Here is a 19,353-nt window from a genome sequence, read left to right as displayed (position 1 = left end):
GCTCCACTTGTTCTCGGTGGATCTTGCACTGCTGCAGTGGGTCGTGGACTATTTTGCCTTGCAGTTCCTTCGGGAGGTGTAGCTGTGAATGCTGTTCCCATAACTCCAACTCCTTCCATTGCCATGTTGAACAACGCTTCTCTCGGATCCCCAGGGGGTGGGCTGGATGCGAGGATATAAGCTTGCGTTGCCATATACCCAGCTTCCGGTGTTTTAGGGATAATATTTCCCCTTGTGTCGATCGTCATGAAAGACATGTCGAGGTTTTGAACCAAATGCTCCCTCTCTGTTTCAGGTATATTTTGCAGTCGAGATCTTGCTCTCCTTCGAGCCTCTCTGTGACTATCTCCCGAAGTTCCTGATTGTCGACTTAGTTCTGCTCTTCGCCTGCTTGACGCAGAAGCTGCCTCCTTTCTTCTGTTCAAGGAAGCTGCCTCCTTTATTCTGTTCAAGGAAGTTCCCTACTCACACGAGCAAGTCTATATTGATAAGCTTGTAATTCTTCTACTGTAGCAGTTGTGGTCATTGGTTCTGAACCGTCCATAGCTCTTGCGGCTCTATCCCACGCTGCTTGCGGGAGTTGAACTCTTTCACGAGGTGAAGACCCGACATATTTAGTGCCTAGGCCTCTTCTGAGATCAGCGGGATCGACGTATGGGTTTCCCAAATCATCGAAAGCCTCTGACGTCTCTGGTTCTGCTCGGTTTGCTTCCTCGATTGCATAAACTTGATGATATTTTGAGTGTTGGTTTTTGTCAGGATTGGTGACACCATCATAAAGATTGGTGAAGACCTTTCCAATGGCAGCAGATTTGTCGATGAAGTTGAAGCTGTCGACGCTGTCGGAGTCGCTGCTTATAAAGGAGTCCGCGGACGACTCGAAGGATGTGTCGCTGAAGATCTTGGCGAGCTTTCCGCCTGCCTTGGTGTTAATGAAGCGTGGCGACGAAAGCTCTCCATCGCTCGATGAAAAGTCAGAATCGATCACTGAAAATTCCGACGAGATCGGAACTTCGAGACGATAAGATCCTTCCTTGTTGACGCTAAATCGGAATTCTCCGAACGTCATGACGATGGGCTCCTCCAGATACGCACATGCATCCAAACGGGAGGGCGGGTGAGGAATAAAATCGACTAGATCAGTTTTTTCCTGTTTACCTCGATCCATCGCATTGCTTGCTACCGACGAAGTCGACGATTCTGGACGTGCCATCGAGATCAGCTCCTTGCAACCTCTAAATCCCACAGACGGCGCCAATTGACAAGGTATTAACTTGTCAATGCCTACAGATTGTAGACTAGGGTTTAGTTGGATGTAGAGGGCAAGTAGATCTCGAAGGTTTCAGCCGAAAAGTGCTCGACGAATATGAAGACTAGGGTCGTGTTGACAATAAATTCGATCCTTTCTTTGTCCCTCGACTCCCCTTATATAGGAGGTGGAGCCGAGGGTTTCGTAATACACAAGTTTACAGAGTCCGGGAGGGTTTCTAACCCGTCCCGCAAGATTACAAGTATCCTTTCCTAATACAACTCTAGTCTTCCTTAATAGTATCTTGGGCTTCCGAATCTTCTTATCCTTCGGGTCGTGGGCCTTCAGTAAACCCCGGGTACCATCTTCGGCAGGCCCATTGGGGATGCCTATGTCACCAAGGTGACTCCTCAATTTCCGCGATCTATGATGAGAAGAAATCCCCTTAATAAATTGGAAACAACGACACGTGCCCGCTCAATCCCCAGGCTTCCTTTTTCTTTATAATCTCTCGGGGTAAACTCTCTCCTTTTCACACTTCATCCTTGCGTCCTTTCTTCCTCATTCATCCTTTTTGTTCACAACTATTGCGCCGCCGCCTCTTCCAGATCTTCCTCAGTTCTCACAATGGTGAATAAGAAGAACCCCACTCTCGCCACCAGTGCTGTGAGCAGTGGCGCCGCAGCCAAGACTCTTCCAAACTCGTCGAGGAGAAGCGCGTCAGATGCTCCTCCCCCAGCTCTGGCGCCGCCAGCGCCATCAAGCTCCATGGCCAGGCCCAACCCCGGCGATTGGCCGGTTTCCACTACTACAAAGCGTGACGAGAAGAAGGCCCGGAGCCTCGGAGCCCCGGAATAATTTCTTCTGACGAGGGGAACGTTATTCTTCCAGGTGCGACTTCACGGCCCAATTCCCCTGCCGGTTTTACTGTGATGTTCTTATCCTTCTTGTATCGAGGTCTTTCGCTCCCCGCTCACAAATTTCTTCGTCACCTCCTTCGAGTGTATGAGATTCAATTATGGCAGTTAACACCCAATTCAATCCTTCATCTCGCCATCTTTATCACCCTCTGTGAAGCATTTTTGGGCATCGAGCCCCACTTTGGTTTGTGGAAGAAGATTTTCTTCGTGAAAAGATACAACTGCAGCGGTGGGTCGTTCATCATTGGTGGAGTTGGGTTTGTTGCTCGTAAAGAAGTTAACTACTTCAACTTCCCAATGAAAGAGTCTGTGCAAGGATGGAGGCTGAAGTGGTTTTATATCAGAGACTCATCAGCAGCCGACTCCCAGCTCCCCCAATTCTCCGATGTTCTAGAAGCCAAGCCCAAGGAGTCTTGGAAAAATATCCTCTCACCCGATGAGAAACCAACAGTCGATAAGTTGTTTGATAAATTCCTTCGGATCAAGGAATCTGATGGTCAAACCATGATAGGTACTGAGGTAGCCACTGTGTTCTTAAAACGTCGAGTTCAGCCGATCATGTCTAGGGCCCATCCGATGTGGTTGTATTCGGGTCCCAAGGATGAGACTAGAGTAAATATCGCTGAATTATCCGAAAAGGAACTGCTTGATGAAGTCCGGCGCCTCACTCTCTTGATTCAATCCCACTGATATCTTCCCAACCACCATTCGATGCTGGTCATCTACCAACCGAGGTAATTTTTTCCCTTCATGCTGTTATTGCCATGTTCTCTTGACCATTGCAACTGTCATTATTCTCATTTGTTTACTTCGACAGATCCCTATAGCTCCCGAACATTTGCAAGACCTATCGAACGACACTTCTGAGAAAAGGGATTCCTCAGTCCCCGCAGGATTCCATACTGAAGGAAATGCAAGCCCAGCAGATGAACATGATGACATGATGAATCCTGAAGCTTTTCTCATCAATCCTCAATGCTCTGCTGATGATATAAGTGATACAGAGGGGTCAATGCATGATGCCGACGCTGATCGTGCTGCCTCTGTTGATGCAGCTGCGGAGAAGGCCGAGGCGCTGCCCTCAAAGAGATCATCCGGTAGCTTTGCCGACGAAGATGATCTTTATGATTTGTAAGTTCTTACTACTTTGTCCAGGATTAGATTTTGATGACCATTCGTATTCAATTCTGACTTTGCTAGTTTCTCACTCTTGTAGTGAAGAAGGTTTAATCGAGCCTCCGTCCAAGAAGGCTAAATCTTGTACCAACCTGCCGAATCCCGCAGCCTCTGAGGCTTCGACCCCTGCTGCAGCCCCCACGGCTCAGATATCGACAGCTTCTTCCCTTTAAGGAGATTCCTTTGACTGCCGCAGTTACAGCTTCTCCTCCAGGGAAACCTGTAAGCCTTTCCTGCTCTAATGATATATCTATTTGCAACATCTCCCGAGTGAACCTTGATCAAATTATTAGTTCGTCGACAATTAATTCTCCATCTAATAATCATTTTTCCTTATCTTTTAAGGATTTGCGAGCTGTAATCTCTTCTCTGGAGGCCTTCGCCTCCCAATATACTTCTCTGGAAGTTGACAAGGCCCGGCTGCAAAAGAAGGTCGAGTCTTCTTCCTCGAAGTTGGAGGGTGCGATAAAAAATAGCTGCCGAGGCTCGCCAGGAGGTTGATTCCTTAAATGATGAACTCGAGGGGCTGAAGAAGAAGCTGAAGAATGAAGAAGCATCCAGGCTTGCCGCCGAAGCTCGGATGATCGAAAAGGATGATCTTATTCGCCAGTCTTCTTTGGCCTTGCTCAGTAATTCCCTTTTCGCTTTCTTTTTGATTTTTTCTTTATTGATTCAATTTTTAGTTAGCGAGCTCCTCCTCTTTCGCTCTTTGCAGAGGCTGCCGACATCCCTGCTGAGGTTCTGGACAAATTTCCGAACAATTCTCCGGCAAATGCTTTGTCGATGACCCTCGAGTCTCACCAGCTTGTTTAGGACCTCCTTCAGAAGGGTAAGGGAGCCATGGCGAGGATGCATTCGATGATCTTCCCCAAGATTGATCAGAACAAGACCTTGGGGCAGCTGATCGACGCTTTTGCCATCAACACAAGGGAGGTTATCGAGGTATTCAAACGTACTTCGCGTACCTACGGAGCCCTTCTAGCCTTTCAGCTTATGATGGGTCATGGCATCAAAGCCAATATTGAAGAGATGTCCAAAGAGCTGCCGAAAGAGCAAGATGGGCGATTTGTTGACTTGGGTGCCTTTAAGACCTCAGCACTTAAGTGTGCTCGCCAGCTCCTTGAGCTGGTCTCGGCAAAGAAATCATCCATTGGACCAAGCTTATCAAACCTGACCCAGGCCCCTTGATTTTATTTTTGTAATCTTGCTCGGTTGAAACAATGTCCTGTCATAAGACTTTTATGATTGTAACAAATTCCGTGCTGGCAATGTTGCCAGTGTCCTCTTGCTATAACACTTTTATTCGCACGCTCCCGATGGGAGTAAATTCTAGTGTTGAATCCATATAATCCATTATGCCTTTTAACAATTTTTTGCAGGTTTTTCCTGAGCCTTCATTTACCGATGATTCTTCGGGTGCTTGTTCTGAGAGTGATTGACTCCAGCGCATGAAGGATCGGATCGCTAAGATGGAAAAGGATATGCGCAGTACTTATGCCTTGGCTGCTATTATCAGGAAGAAGAACGAACTTGCGGTTGACGCAGAACACTATGCTCTTGCTGAGTTGCATAGAGCTACAGAAAGTTTAAACTGTAAGCACCCTTGTCCTCTTGCTCCTTGTTTTCCATGAAAGACATCTTCTTATCTTCCTTCGTTTCTTTTTCTAGTTATAGCTCTGAACCCAGCTGAGGAGAACAAGCGGATTGACGAGCGCGTAAATGCATTGGCTCAACTATCATCTTTAGATGAGGTTTTCTGGAAAGATCATTCGAAGGCTTCTACTGTCACGAAGTTCCAAGATCGGGTCCAGCAGGTCCACCGTTTCTTCGACAAGTGCTATAAAGGACTGAGAGTAATCTGGAAGACGATGTTCCCTTTGAACGCGGTCCCTCCCACGCTGTTGACTTTAATGTCACAATTTGGTAACGCCAAGAAGATCCGAAGCTTGGTTCGAGCACAACTTCTTGCAGGAGCTAAAGCTGCGCTCGCCCTTGTCCTTGTATGTCATCCTTCAGCAGACCTGCTGGCAATTGCCAATGCGGTAGGTGAATTAGGGCTGCTTTACCCGAAGGTGGACCTTCCGGCCGCCATCGTTATTGAATGGCTTGAAGGAACCTCAATGGCAGCCGAAGAAAAAGAGGCTCCACAGGAGTAGTCCAAAGATATGCCCCTATTGTAAGTAGAAGGTCTCGATACTTGCTGCATCCGAATGTTCGGATGATTATGGTTAAACTATTTTATCGGCAGATGTATATACATGTACCTCTTCCGTGTTAATGCCGTTGGCAAATTTTGAAGGAGTAAATCTTAATTACTCGTTTTTACATCTGTATTATGATGTATACGTATGTTTGTCGGTAGCAAATTATTTGAGTGATCAACTCGTGTTGCGGGTCTTGCTAAACCTGTTGTATGCGCAACTTTGCATTCAACCGATGCGTGACTTGACAACAGCCCCCGAATAGATCGGTGGCACTAGATCTGCCGATGTGTCCGTCGCTCTTTGATACTTCTGTAGTTTAAAGTATCGAGCGTGGGTCGTTTTCGTACGTGATTCATGATCCTTGCTATCTGCGGCACTCTTTGAGGCATCTATAGCGAAGGAAAAGAACAAGGTCCTCGTCGATTTTGCATCATAGCACTCGTAATTTCAGAGGCTTTTTTAGAGTGCAATCTGTGGGCGTAGTTTCCATCGAACCGATGTTCATTGTAATATACGAACAAAGTTCCTGACGATATAGTTCGGGTGTCCCGAATTACTGCAATTCTTCAAAGAAACAAAACTTGAGTCTTCATTAATAAAGTAAGCGAAAAACTAGGGGGCTAAAAGGAGCCCTGCTGAAAAGAGAAAAAACTAAATATAATGATATCCATCCTTTTAAGCAAGAGGAGGGTTCTTCTTATCTTCAAGCTTGTCCGCCGTGCCAGTGGCTTTGGAAGCATCACTGGTTTCATCAGGAGTTCTTGCGGTGATTGCCAGAGTTTTGTTTTCTTCTATAATTGTCTTGCCGTCAGCTGCCGAGGTTTTAACTGTCGAACCTTCCAAGGCAAAGTCGGTTGGCTTCTTCTTCATTTTCCTGACGCGTTCATCTTCCTTACTATCGAGTGCTGACGATTTTGAGGGGAAGTCGTCAGTTTCCTGTCTTAGCCCGAACTTCGCAGGAATCCTCTGAAACTCGCGATCACAATTATCCGAGCGTGAGAAACTTCCATAGACTGTGATGTTCGTTCCATTGTTCCCAGGCATTTTCAGCTTGAGGAATGCGTAATGCGGCACAACCATGAACTTGGCATAAGCTGATATTCCGAGTATAGCGTGGTACTGTGATTCCTAGTTTACTACTTTAAACTCAATCTTTTCCTTCCTGAAGTTGTCGGGTTTGCCAAAGACAACGTTGAAGTAAACTTTGCTAAGAGAGTACGCTGGTAATGTGGGGAGAATCCCGTGGAAACAGGTATCTGTTTCTTCTAGCATCCTCATCGTAATTCCCATGCTTTTGATCGTGTCGAGGAATATTAGGTTTAATCCGCTTCCACCGTCCATGAAAACTTTGCTCATCTTAAACCCTCTGATTTGTGCCTCAACTACTAAGGCAGCGTGCCCTAGCTTTGGGATTGTCATCGGGTGATCCGCTCTGCTGAACATAATGCTCTGAGATGACCAGTCGATATATTCAGGGATATTAGCCATAATGCTTTCTGCCAGGTTGATTTATTGGGTGAGCTTCTTCATCTCTATTCTCGAAACACCGGTTCTGTGAATCATACTCATTTGTCCACGTGGTGGAGGAAAGGACTCGTTTGAGTTGTGGGGCTGAACTTGCTGGACCTGGTGCTGAGGTGGAGGTGGAGGTGGGATTGGTTGCTGCTGTTGCTGGATGAGCTTCTGCATCTCAATAAACTGCCGACATTCCATGAGTAAGTGACTTGACTTTTTGTTGACGTCTTTAGGGTCGATGTACGCATGCAGGTAGCAAGGGGCGTTTATCTGCTCAGCGAAGGGCAGCTCGGGGGTCCTCGGAGGTCGTGGTTTGTAGTTGCCACTGTTCCCAGAGTTACTCCGATTGCCGTCCTGCCGATCGTCTCGCCTGTCATCATACCGATCATCTCGTCGATCGGAATATCATGCGGCTACCAAGTTGCTATCGTCGTAACTGCGGTCTTTCCTTTTCTTTCGATGATCCCTTCGACCGCCCGAATCATGCCTCGGCTGATCGTCGTCTTCGTCGTCACTACGTTGTCGTGGCCTTCGCACGTTGTCTTCGCCATCAGCCCAGCTGTTGGCAATTTCCATTAACTTGGTTATGGTCTTCGGCTTCTTGCGCCCTAGTTTCTCTATGTAGGTTTCACGTCGGATGCCATCGCTAAAGGCATCGATTGCTCTGTCGACGGAAACATCTTCGGCGGCATTCAGGAGTTTAGTGAACCTCCCGGTGTATGCACGTATCGACTCCTTCGGCTTCTGCTGGCAGTGCCGTAATTCGTCGATCCCATCAGGCCTCTTGTATGTTGCTTGGAAGTTTGCGACGAAAGCGTCCACCAGATCGTCCCATAATTTGATGGAACCCTTCGGCAGGCCTCTCAACTAGGCCCGTGCCGAATCCTTCAGGTAGGGTTGCAAACACTTCATTGCTGCTATCTGATTTCCTTTGTGTAGGATCACAGTCTGCAAGTAATCGTCTATCCATGACCTCGGCTCCTACTGTCCATCATACTTAGCAGCGTCAGTAGGGGTAGGTTTGAACTTTGTAGGTGGCATTGTCTCATGGATCTTGTAGCTTAAACAATCAACTTCCCTCAACTCGCCATCGTACTCCTGGCTTTCTTCTGAGGCGTCGCTATCGTACTCCTCCCTCCCGGCTCACCGTCGCCTAGCTTTGTCGATTCTACTCTGGGTGATTTCATCTCGGGCATCCCTTGAGCGATGCTTTGAGCCGCTGGCTTGGAGCGTGGACTTTTCCTTCCGTGGAACCAGATTGTCTCCCAGGATTGCGAGGCTTTCCAGGGCGCCCCGATGAGCTTGAGCCATAGAACCTTCGGGTCGTTGGCTGATGAGGTACGCCGCGAGGTTGGCAGTTTCTCCCTCAACTGTTTTTGGCCTTAACATACCCGCAGTGTCCGTGGTCATGAAGGACTTGGGGTTTGACGTTATTTCTCTAGAATCATCCTCCAAAAGTCTGGATAGCCTTGATCGGTGCTTCCCTACACCTTGGCTGCTTCGGGACGCGCTTCCTCGCGAGCCCCTTCATCGTTCACTAGATTGATCCGCCGCTAACAGACGTCTCTCGAGGGTGGCCTGCTCGTTCGATAGTCGCTCCCGATTTTTCTCCAAGATGGAGCGATAAAGATTGAGGGTTCCAACCGAAGTTCCGGCGGGAAGCGGTGTGTTACTAAGTACGGATGCCCGGGCTACTGCCCATTCTTCCTCCGCGATGGTGTAATCACTATTGTTGTTACCGGCACTATTTTCAAAGCTATGCCGTCTGCTGGAGCGAGGGGTGTGATCTCCACCTCCCCCGTTTCTTGCGTTTCCTTCGTTATTGGCGGCATAGACTTGGTGACGCGCCACTTTCCAAGTGACCTCCTTGATAACGCTGTCGACACTGTCCTCTCCCGATGAATATCGGGCACTGCAGATGAACGGCGTGTCACTCGATCCCAACCCATGCCTGGTGTCGCAGTTCAGGCAGTAGTACGAGGTCATCTCCGATAGTACGGGGTTATCGGATCCAACCGACATTGAAGACGTCGACCGAGGAGTTGATGGCGGAGATGAATTCGTCGAGTCTGTCAGGCCAGCCGAAAGATCGATTGATGATGACATGATCGATCCTGTGGCCGGTGGGGGCGATTTCCTTGCTGATCTGGGGGCGAACGGTTCCAGCAAACGAGGGACTCCTTCCGCGTTGAGGTTGCAGTGGACGCTCCCGAACGTCATATCCATGTTTCCTTGTAGACCCGAGAAAGTTGAGCGAGAAGAGTCGCTATGCGGGGTGAACTCATAGGAGCCGAATCGGATCGGGCTCCCCAAGCTTGGTGATGCTGACGGCGTCGACGAGGCTGCCGACGAGATGGCTGGATCTGCCGATGACGGATCTTGTGCCAACAGGGTTCCCACAGACGGCGGCAGTTGTCGAGGGTACTCCTCGGCAATGCCCTCCGTTTGGGGATTAGGTAGATGGAATCCTGTAGGCTGACATGAGACATCGGTTATCAAACAACCAGGGAAAGCGATTTACCCAGGTTCGGGGCCCTCGATGAGGTAAAACCCTTACGTCCTTCCTGTCTGATCTTGATTATGAAAATATCGGGTTACACTGGGGTGCCGAAGGTTTCGGCTGTGATCTCATCGAGAGGCTAAGTTCTACGGGAACCTAGCTCTGGACTTACGGTGGCTAAAATTGCTAAGATTGCGTGTGTCCCTCGGTAGCCCCTCTCCTGGCCCTTATATAGGGAGCCAGGTCTCGAGAGATCTGTCCGGGCACGACTATGTTACAAAGGACCCTAGTTCTAGACTTTCCTTGTATTCTTCGTTTCTTCGTCTTGTTCTTCAAGGAACCTTCTTCGGCACCGACGTAGTGGCCCACCTTTCCATCAGGTGTCTTCATGGGCCTCCAGTTGGGCCGTACATGATAGGGCAATAACCGTTACCCGAAGGGTAATGCCCATGTCATCTCCTCTATGATTCCATAGTAGACTTCTTTCTTATTGTTAGCGGTGTAAGCTTCAATTCGAACATCGCTATTCTGACAGTTGGTCTTCACATCCCCGTATTTGGTGTGCAATGTTGACATTTGTGTCATATGCTTGCCATGTATGAACTTTATGCAATGGATCTCTGGCCAACCACGTTAAATTGCTATCCATTGAACCGTTGGTGAGATGCTCCTGCAACCCTTGGCTAAAGCTAACTATGCGTGCTTCTCCTCAATAACCTCATCTGATGCTTTTGGAAAGTTTTCCACGAGAATCATCGTGTGTTTCTTCACAAATGGGTATACTTATGATGTGTGATACAATGTCTTCAAATGTGTCGCATCAAACAATTCTAAGAGGGAGAGGTGATCTCTAATCCCATTAACCCTAGTCCGGCAAGACTTCACTCATGGTGAGAACGAGGCACACCTATTGGCGGCTGGTTGGCCAAGTAGTATGTGTAAAATCCAACCACCTCCTCGGATGTGTAACTTCGACAATGCTGGACTCATTTCGATACATGTTACAACAATAGTGCTTCAATACTCCCATGTACCGCTTGAAAGGGTACATATTGCGGAGAAACACATGGCCACAATACTGTATCTCACGCGCAATTTGTGCAATGAGATGGACCATGATTTCAAAGAACGACGAGGAAAAAAACATCTCAAGTGGGCATATGGTCTTCACCACCTCTTCATGAAAACCATCTAGTGTATCATGATTTATCACCTTCTAGGATATTGTGTTGAAAAATGAACACAACCTCATGAACTTGCGCGGGCAAAAAATTTCCGAGGGCCACTTGGAGAATTTGTGTCATAATTACATGGCAATCTTATGACTTCATACTATTTAGTTTCTTTCCAGAAATATCAACAAGACTCTTGATGTTTGCGGAGTAGCAAGATGGTGCTCTAAGAGTGAACACGAACTCCAAGAACCCGAGTTTTTCATCACATGATAATTCATAACAACCGGTTTGGTATTCATACTTCCCATCCTTCCTAAAAATGTTGGAGATATGCCCAAGAGGCAATAATAAAGTGGTTATTATTGTATCTTTGTGTTCATGATAAATGTTGCATCCCATGCTATAATTGTATTAACCGGAAACATAAATACTTGTGTGTTTTATGAACATAAAGAGTCCCAAGTAAGCCTCTTGTTAAACTAGCTTGTTGATTAATATATGATCATGGTTTCCTGATCATGAACATTGGATATTATTAATAACAAGATCATGTCATTAGGAGAATGATTTGATGGACACACACACCCATAGTACGCATAGCATATGATCAAGTCATTAAGTTCGTTTTGCTACAAGCTTTAAGATACATAGTAACCTAATCCTTCGACCATGAGATCATGTTAATCACCTGCACCGGATGGATGCTTTGATGACATCAAACACTACTTCATAAATGGGTGATTATAAAGGTGGCATTAGGTATTCTGAAAGTATGAGTTGAAGCGCATGGATCAAGAGCGGGATTTGTCCATCCAAATGACGAAAAGATATACTCTAGGCCATCTCGGTGGAATGTCATCTAATTAGCTTGCATGGATGTGACTGATTCACAAGGGATGTCATATCACGGGACGAGTAAAGAGTAATTATTGGTAACGAGGTGTAACTAGGTATGGAGATATCGATGATCGAACCTCAGATAAGTAAAGTATCACGCGACAAAGGGAATCGGTATCGTATGTTAATGGTTCTTTCGATCACGAAGTCATCGTTGAATGTGTGGGAGCCATTATGGATCTCCAGGTACAGCTATTGGTTATTGATCGGAGAGGTGTCTCGATCATGTCTGCATAGTTCGCGAACTGAAGGGTGACACACTTAAGGTTCGATGTTGTTTAAGTAGATATGAAATATGAGATGGAGACCAAATATTGTTCGGAGTCTCAGATGGGATCCAGGACATCACGAGGAGGTCCGAAATGGTCCGGAGAATAAGATTCACATAAGGAAATTTATTTTTCGGGGTTCAGAAAAGTTCAGGAATTTTTCGATGGAAGACCGAAGGGTTTCTAGAAGGTTCTGAAGGGGCCACTGATGGTCCCACGACCCCGGGAGGGGCCGCCTGAGCCGAGGTGGTGCTTCCCAGCCCTAATGGGCCAGGCGCACCAAGTCTCAAGGCCCAGGACGGCCAACCCCCTAGGGTTTAGGGGAAACCCTAAAAAAGGGGGGGGGGGACTTGGGGGGCAAGTTTGCTCCCCCTTCCCTTGCGCCGGACCTAGATGAGGTTGGGCCAAGGGGGGAAACCCTAGCCTCCGCCTCGATATATAGAGGGGAAGGGTGGCCGGCCACTTGCCCCCTTCCCTAACCCTAGCCGCCACCTGTCCGTTCCTCCTTCTTCTTGCTCAGGCTTAGGTGAAGCCCTGCAGGAATTCTCATCCTCCACCACCACAACACCATCGTGATGCTGGGATTCCGAGGGGATCTACTACCTCTGCTGCCCGCTGGAATAGAGATAGGTGTTGGAGATATGCCCAAGAGGCAATAATAAAGTGGTTATTATAATATATCTTTGTGTTTATGATAAATGTTTGCATACCATGCTATAATTGTATTAACCGAAACATTGATACATGTGTGTTATGTAAACAACAAGGAGTCCCTAGTAAGCCTCTTGTATAACTAGCTTGTTGATTAATAGATGATCATGGTTTCGTGATCATGAACATTGGATGTTATTAATAACAAGGTTATGTCATTAGGTGAATGATATAATGGACACACACCCAAATAAGCGTAGCATAAGATCACGTCATTAGGTTCAGTTTGCTATAAGCTTTCGATACATAGTTACCTAGTCCTTCGACCATGAGATCATGTAAATCACTTATACCGGAAGGGTACTTTGATTACATCAAATGCCACTGCGTAAATGGGTGGTTATAAAGGTGGGATTAAGTATTCGGAAAGTATGAGTTGAGGCATATGGATGAAGAGTGGGATTTGTCCATCCCGATGACGGATAGATATACTCTGGGCCCTCTCGGTGGAATGTCATCTGATTAGCTTGCAAGCATGTGAATAGTTCACAAGAGATGATATGTCACGGTACGAGTAAAGAGTACTTGTCGGAGACGAGGTTGAACAAGGTATGGAGATACCGATGATCAAACCTCGGACAAGTAAAATATCGCGAGATAAAGGGAATCGTTATCGTATGTAAATGGTTCAATCGATCACTAAGTTATCATTGAATATGTGGGAGCCATTATGGATCTCCAGATCCCGCTATTGGTTATTAGTCGGAGAGGAGTCTCGACCATGTCTACATAGTTCACGAACCGTAGGGTGACACACTTAAGGTTTGATGTCGTTTTAAGTAGATATGGAATATGGAATGGAGTTTGAATTTTGTTCGGAGTCTCGGATGGGATCCAGGATATCACGAGGAGGCCCGGAATGGTCCGGAGAATAAGATTCATATATAGGAAATCACTTTCCATGATTGGAAATGATCCGGTGCATTTATGGAAGGCGCTAGAATGTTGTAGAACCTTTTGGAAGAAATCACCATGGAAGGTGGAGTCCCGGTTGGGCTCCACCAACCCTAACCAGCCAACCAAGTGGGAGGGTGGAGTCCATGGTGGACTCCACCTCCTTGGCCGGCCAACAAGGGGGGAAGGGGAGAGTCCCTGTCCCTCTAGGTTTTGTCCATATGGCAGTTTTTGAATTGGGGTCTTATTCATATCTTTGGGCAAACCCTTGGGTGTTCCACCTATATAATGAGGAGGAGAGGGAGGGGGAAGCCTACACAGGTTGGCCGCACCACCTAGGGCTCCCCAAGGCCGGCGCCCAAGAGAGCCCCCTCTCCCAAACCCTAGCACCACTCCCTCCTCCACCTCTCTCCCGTATCGCTTAGGCGAAGCCCTGCCGGAGATCTCCACCACCACTGTCACCACGCCGTCGTGCTGGCGGGATTCTGAGGAGGATCTACTACATCCGCTGCCCGCTGGAACGGGGATAAGGACGTCCTCATCAACATCGAACGTGTGACCGAGTACGGAGGTGCTGCCCGACTGTGGCACGGTCAAGATCTTCTACGCGCTTTCGAAAGCGGCAAGTGATCGACTACAGCAACAACGAGATCTAATCTCGTAGGCTTTGGAAATCTTCGAGGGTTAGTCTCATGATCTTCTCGTTGCTACCATCTTCTAGATTGGATCTTGGCTTGTTATTCGTTCTTGCGGTAGGAAAATTTTGATTTTCTATGCTACGAATCCCATCAGTGGTATCAGAGCCGTGTCTATGCATACATTAGTTGCACGAGTAGAACAAAATGGTTTTGTGGGCGTTGATGCTTTTGTTGCTTTTAGTTAGAGTACTTCGCATCTTGCGGGATGGTGGGATGAAGCGGCCCGGGCTAACTTTACATGACCGCGTTCATGAGACTTGCTCCACGCTCGACATGCAACTTGTATTGCATAAGTGGCTTTGCGGGTGTCTGTCTCTCTCACCATAGTGAAGATTCAATTTACTCTTTCTATTGACAACACTAGTATCACCGTTGTGGTTCATGTTCGTAGGCAGATTGGATCTTACTCGAAAACCCTAAACCACATAAAATATGCAAACCAAATTAGAGGCGTCTAACTTGTTTTTTCAGGGTTTGGTGATGTGATATGGCCATGATGTGATGATGAATATGTATGAGATGATAATTATTGTATTGTGGCAACCGGCAGGAGCCTTATGGTTGTCTTTATATTTCATGTAGTAGTATTATTTCAAAGTAGTTATAATAGTTGCTACGTGTGGTGAACAACCATGAAGACGACGCCATGGACCTTGACGCTACGCCGATGATGATGGAGATCATGCCCGTTGATGATGGAGATCATGTCCGTGCTTTGAAGATGAAGATCAAAGGCGCAAAGACTAAAGGGCCATATCATATCACATATGAATTGCATGTGATGTTAATCCTTTATGCATCTTATCTTGCTTAGATCGCGACGGTAGCATTATAAGATGATCCCTCACATTAATATCAAGATAATAAAGTGTTCTCCCCTCGTATGCATCATTGCTACAGTTCGTCGTTTTGAAGCATCTCGTGATGATCGGATGTGATAGATTCTACGTTCACATACAACGGGTGTAAGCCATGTTGCACACGCGGAAATATTTGGGTTTGCTTGACGAGCCTAGCATGTACAGACATGGCCTCGGAACACAGGAAACCGAAAGGTTGAACACGAGTCATATGGATGATATGATCAACATGTTGATGTTCACCATTGAAGCTACATCATCTCACGTGATGATCGGTTTTGGTGTAGTGGATATGGATCGTGTAGCACTAAACAACTATGAGGGATGTTGTATTAAGTGGGAGTTCATTAGTAATTAGATTAAAACATGTACTAATTATCATGAACATAGTCTGAATAGTATTTTGAATTAATTTGTAGAACTGGCATGCGTTTTCTACCATACGCTAGTCTTGTAATTGAGATAGAAATACTGTTAAATTTGACAAGAAACTTTACGGACTGGTACCGTATTGTTAAAGAATCAAGAAATGATTAAGTCCTATTGCAAACTTTTAGTAAACCTCACATTGCTGATTCAAAGAACAATGGTTTCAATTAGTACGTAAAATCATCTTGTCTCCATGAAACTTGAAGTTCAAATCTGTTTGAAAAGTAAGGAGCTGAAAATTTTGTTTTCAGAAATAAGCGAGGTATGAGATATATGTGATATCTAAAACCTTATTGCAAGGTGATAGAATATAATTTGGTGAGACTACATAAACTCATAAGTATTATGGGAATGTACGAAGGTTGAAGACGCCAGGCGTCCCAATCCTCCAACTATTGGGGCACTAACAATATTCGCATATCCATGAAATGATCGTCCTTAGTATGCACCGTTGCTAAGACTCGTCGTTTCGAAGCATCACGTGATGATCGGGTGTTATAGATTCTACGTGGGCATACAATGGGTGCAAGCCAGATTTGCACATGCGAATACTGAGGTTAAACTTTACGAGCCTAGCATGTACATACATGGTCTCGGAAAGTCGTCATGATATGATGGATAAAATTATGAGTGAAATTGTTCATCATATTACAAAGTTACTAATAGTGAAATCTGGAACCATTGTCATATGATGATCAACTTCAAAGTAAGAACCTCAAGTTTATTGGTATTTGACCAATGAACCTAGAAGTTATTGAAGGTGAAGTGTTTTCTGAGAATGAGGAAAGCTAAAAGAGAAACTACAAAAGATATTTTGGCAGAAAGAAAGAAAAGACTAGAAAGTCTAGCTCAGGTGTATATAGATGATATACATGTTATGGATGTATTCCTTGTTTGGTCACATAATGAAATTCTTGGGTAATTGTACCAGATTGGTTGGTATGAGATGTCATACAATACAACGCAATACAAGAATACGATGGCCTAAGTGACTGATAATGAATATGGTAATAATGCACATCTGGAATATAATAAAGTGTTATTATGTTTGTCGTTGGCATTCTACCTAGCCCTTAGAATTTATAATAAAGAACTTAATAATTGTTATTTTGCTCTGGTCAAATGAAAACAATGAGTTGTTCAAATTATGACATTACTCCATGTACGATGGATAAGTTATTATAAATCTTAATGGTGAAACACACATACATAACACTGACGCTAAAATGCCATAAGGCAAATGAATGGAATTCCACTTATTTGTGGAACCGCCATTTAGGTCATGTTAGAAAGGAACGCATGAAGGAACTCCATGCAAATGGATTTTTTGAGTAATTTGATTTATGAATCGTTTGGCGCTTGCAAATCTTTTCTAAAGAGAATGACTGAAATACCGTTCATAGGCCAAGAGTTGAACGGGCAACTAACTTAGTGGAAACTGATACGTCTCAAACGTATCTATAATTTCTTATGTTCCATGCTAGTTATATGACAATACTCACATGTTTTATATACACTTTACACCATTTTTATGCGTTTTTCGGTACTAACCTATTAACAAGATGCCGACGCACCAGTTCCTGTTTTCTGCTGTTTTTGGTTTCAGAAATCCTACACAGGAAATATTCTCGGAATTGGACGAAACAAAAGCCAAACTTCCTATTTTCCACGGAGGGTTCCAGAACATCGAAGGAGAGTCGGAGGCGGCCAGCAGGGGCCCCACACCACCTGGCGGCACGGCCAAGAGGGGGGGCGCACCCCCCTAGGGTGTGGGCCCCTCGGGACTCCACCGACATCGCCCCTTCGCCTATATATTTTCTCCATCGCGAAAACCCTAAAATAACCAGTCATATTAAACGAAGAGTTCCGTAGCCGCCGCCATCGCGAAGACAAGTTTCGGGGGACAGAAGTCTCTGTTCCGGCATGCCGCCGGGACGGGGAATTGCCCCCGGAGTCATCTCCATCGACACCACCGCCATCTTCATCGCCGTTGCTGTCTCCCATGATGAGGAGGGAGTAGTTCTCCCCCGAGGCTGAGGGCTCTACCAGTAGCTATGTGGTTCATCTCTCTCTCTCCCATGGTATGATCTTTATGTGATCATGAGCTTTGTATCACTATTAATCTATGTGCTACTCTAGTGATGTTATTAAAGTAGTCTATTCCTCCTCCATGATGTAAAGTTGACAGTGTGTGCATCATGTAGTACTTGGCGTAGGTTATGATTGTAATCTCTTGTAGATTATGAAGTTAACTATTACTATGATAGTATTGATGTGATATATTCCCCCTTTCATAGCTATTGTTGACAGTGTGTATGCTATGTTAGTACTCGGTCTAAATTGCAACGGTCTATTATGCACTCTAGAGGTTACTTTAATATGAACTCCGGATTCACTCTCCACGGTGTGACGGTGACAGTGTGCGCATCGTGTGTGATTCCTTTATGAAGTTGTGGAGCTTGTTTACTCCGGCTTGAGGGTGCTCTTGTAGCCCTACACAATGAATGGTGTTTGTTATCCAACAAGAGAGTGTTTGAGAGTAGCACATGTGAGGAGAAGTTATTTATTTATTATGTGATCATTGTTGAGAGTGTCCACTAGTGAAAGTATGATCCCTAGGCCTTGTTTCTAAGCATTGAAACACCGTTTCCATCAAGTTCTGCTACATGTTTGCTTGCTGCCATTTTTATTTCAGATTGCATTTACTACCTACAATCATCCATATTACTTGTATTTCACTATCTCTTCGCCGAACTAGTGCACCTATACATCTGACAAGTGTATTAGGTGTGTTGGGGACACAAGAGACTTCTTGTATCTTAATTGCAGGGTTGCTTGAGAGGGATATCTCTGACCTTTACCTCCCTGAGTTCGATAAACCTTGGGTGATTCACTTAAGGGAAACTTGCTGCTGTTCTACAAACCTCTGCTCTTGGAGGCCCAACACTGTCTACAGGAATAGAAGCGTGCGTAGACATCAAGCTATTTTGTGGCGCCGTTGCCGGGGAGGTAAGGTAAAAGGTATTCACATCCTTCGACTACTAAGCTATTTCCTAGCACTGTTGCCGGTGTGTGAGTGCTTGATACGTCTCCGACGTATCGATAATTTCTTGTGTTCCATGCCACATTATTGATGATATCTACATGTTTTATGCACACTTTATGTCATATTCGTGCATTTTCTGAAACTAACCTATTAACAAGATGCCAAAGAGCCGATTGCTTTGTTTTACTGTTTTTGGTTTCAGAAATCCTAGTAACAAAATATTCTCGGAATTGGACGAAATCAACGCCCAGGGTCCTATTTTGCCACGAAGCTTCCAGAAGACCGAAGGAGAGTTGAAGTGGGGCCACGAGGTGGCGAAACACCAGGGCGGCGCGGCCCAGGCCCTGGCCGCGCCGACCTATGGTGTGGGCCCCTCGTGCCTCCTCTTTACATGCCCTTCCGCCTACAAATAGCCTCCGTCGCGAAACCCCCAGTACCGAGAGCCACGATACGGAAAACCTTACTGAGACGCCGCCGCCGCCAATCCCATATCGGGGGATTCTGGAGATCTCCTCCGGCACCCTACCGGAGAGGGGATTCATCTCCCGGAGGACTCTTCACCGCCATGGTCGCCTCCGGAGTGATGAGTGAGTAGTTCACCCCTGGACTATGGGTCCATAGCAGTAGCTAGATGGTTGTCTTCTCCTCATTGTGCTTCATTGTTGGATCTTGTGAGCTACCTAACATGATCAAGATCATCTATCTGTAATACTATATGTTGTGTTTGTCAGGATCCGATGGATAGAGAATACTATGTTATGTTAATTATCAAGTTATTACCTATGTGTTGTTTATGATCTTGCATGCTCT

Source organism: Lolium perenne, chromosome 2, assembly GCF_019359855.2.
Source record: "Lolium perenne isolate Kyuss_39 chromosome 2, Kyuss_2.0, whole genome shotgun sequence".
In the NCBI taxonomy this organism is placed as follows: Eukaryota; Viridiplantae; Streptophyta; class Magnoliopsida; order Poales; family Poaceae; genus Lolium; species Lolium perenne.
This window is presented reverse-complemented; position numbering follows the sequence as displayed.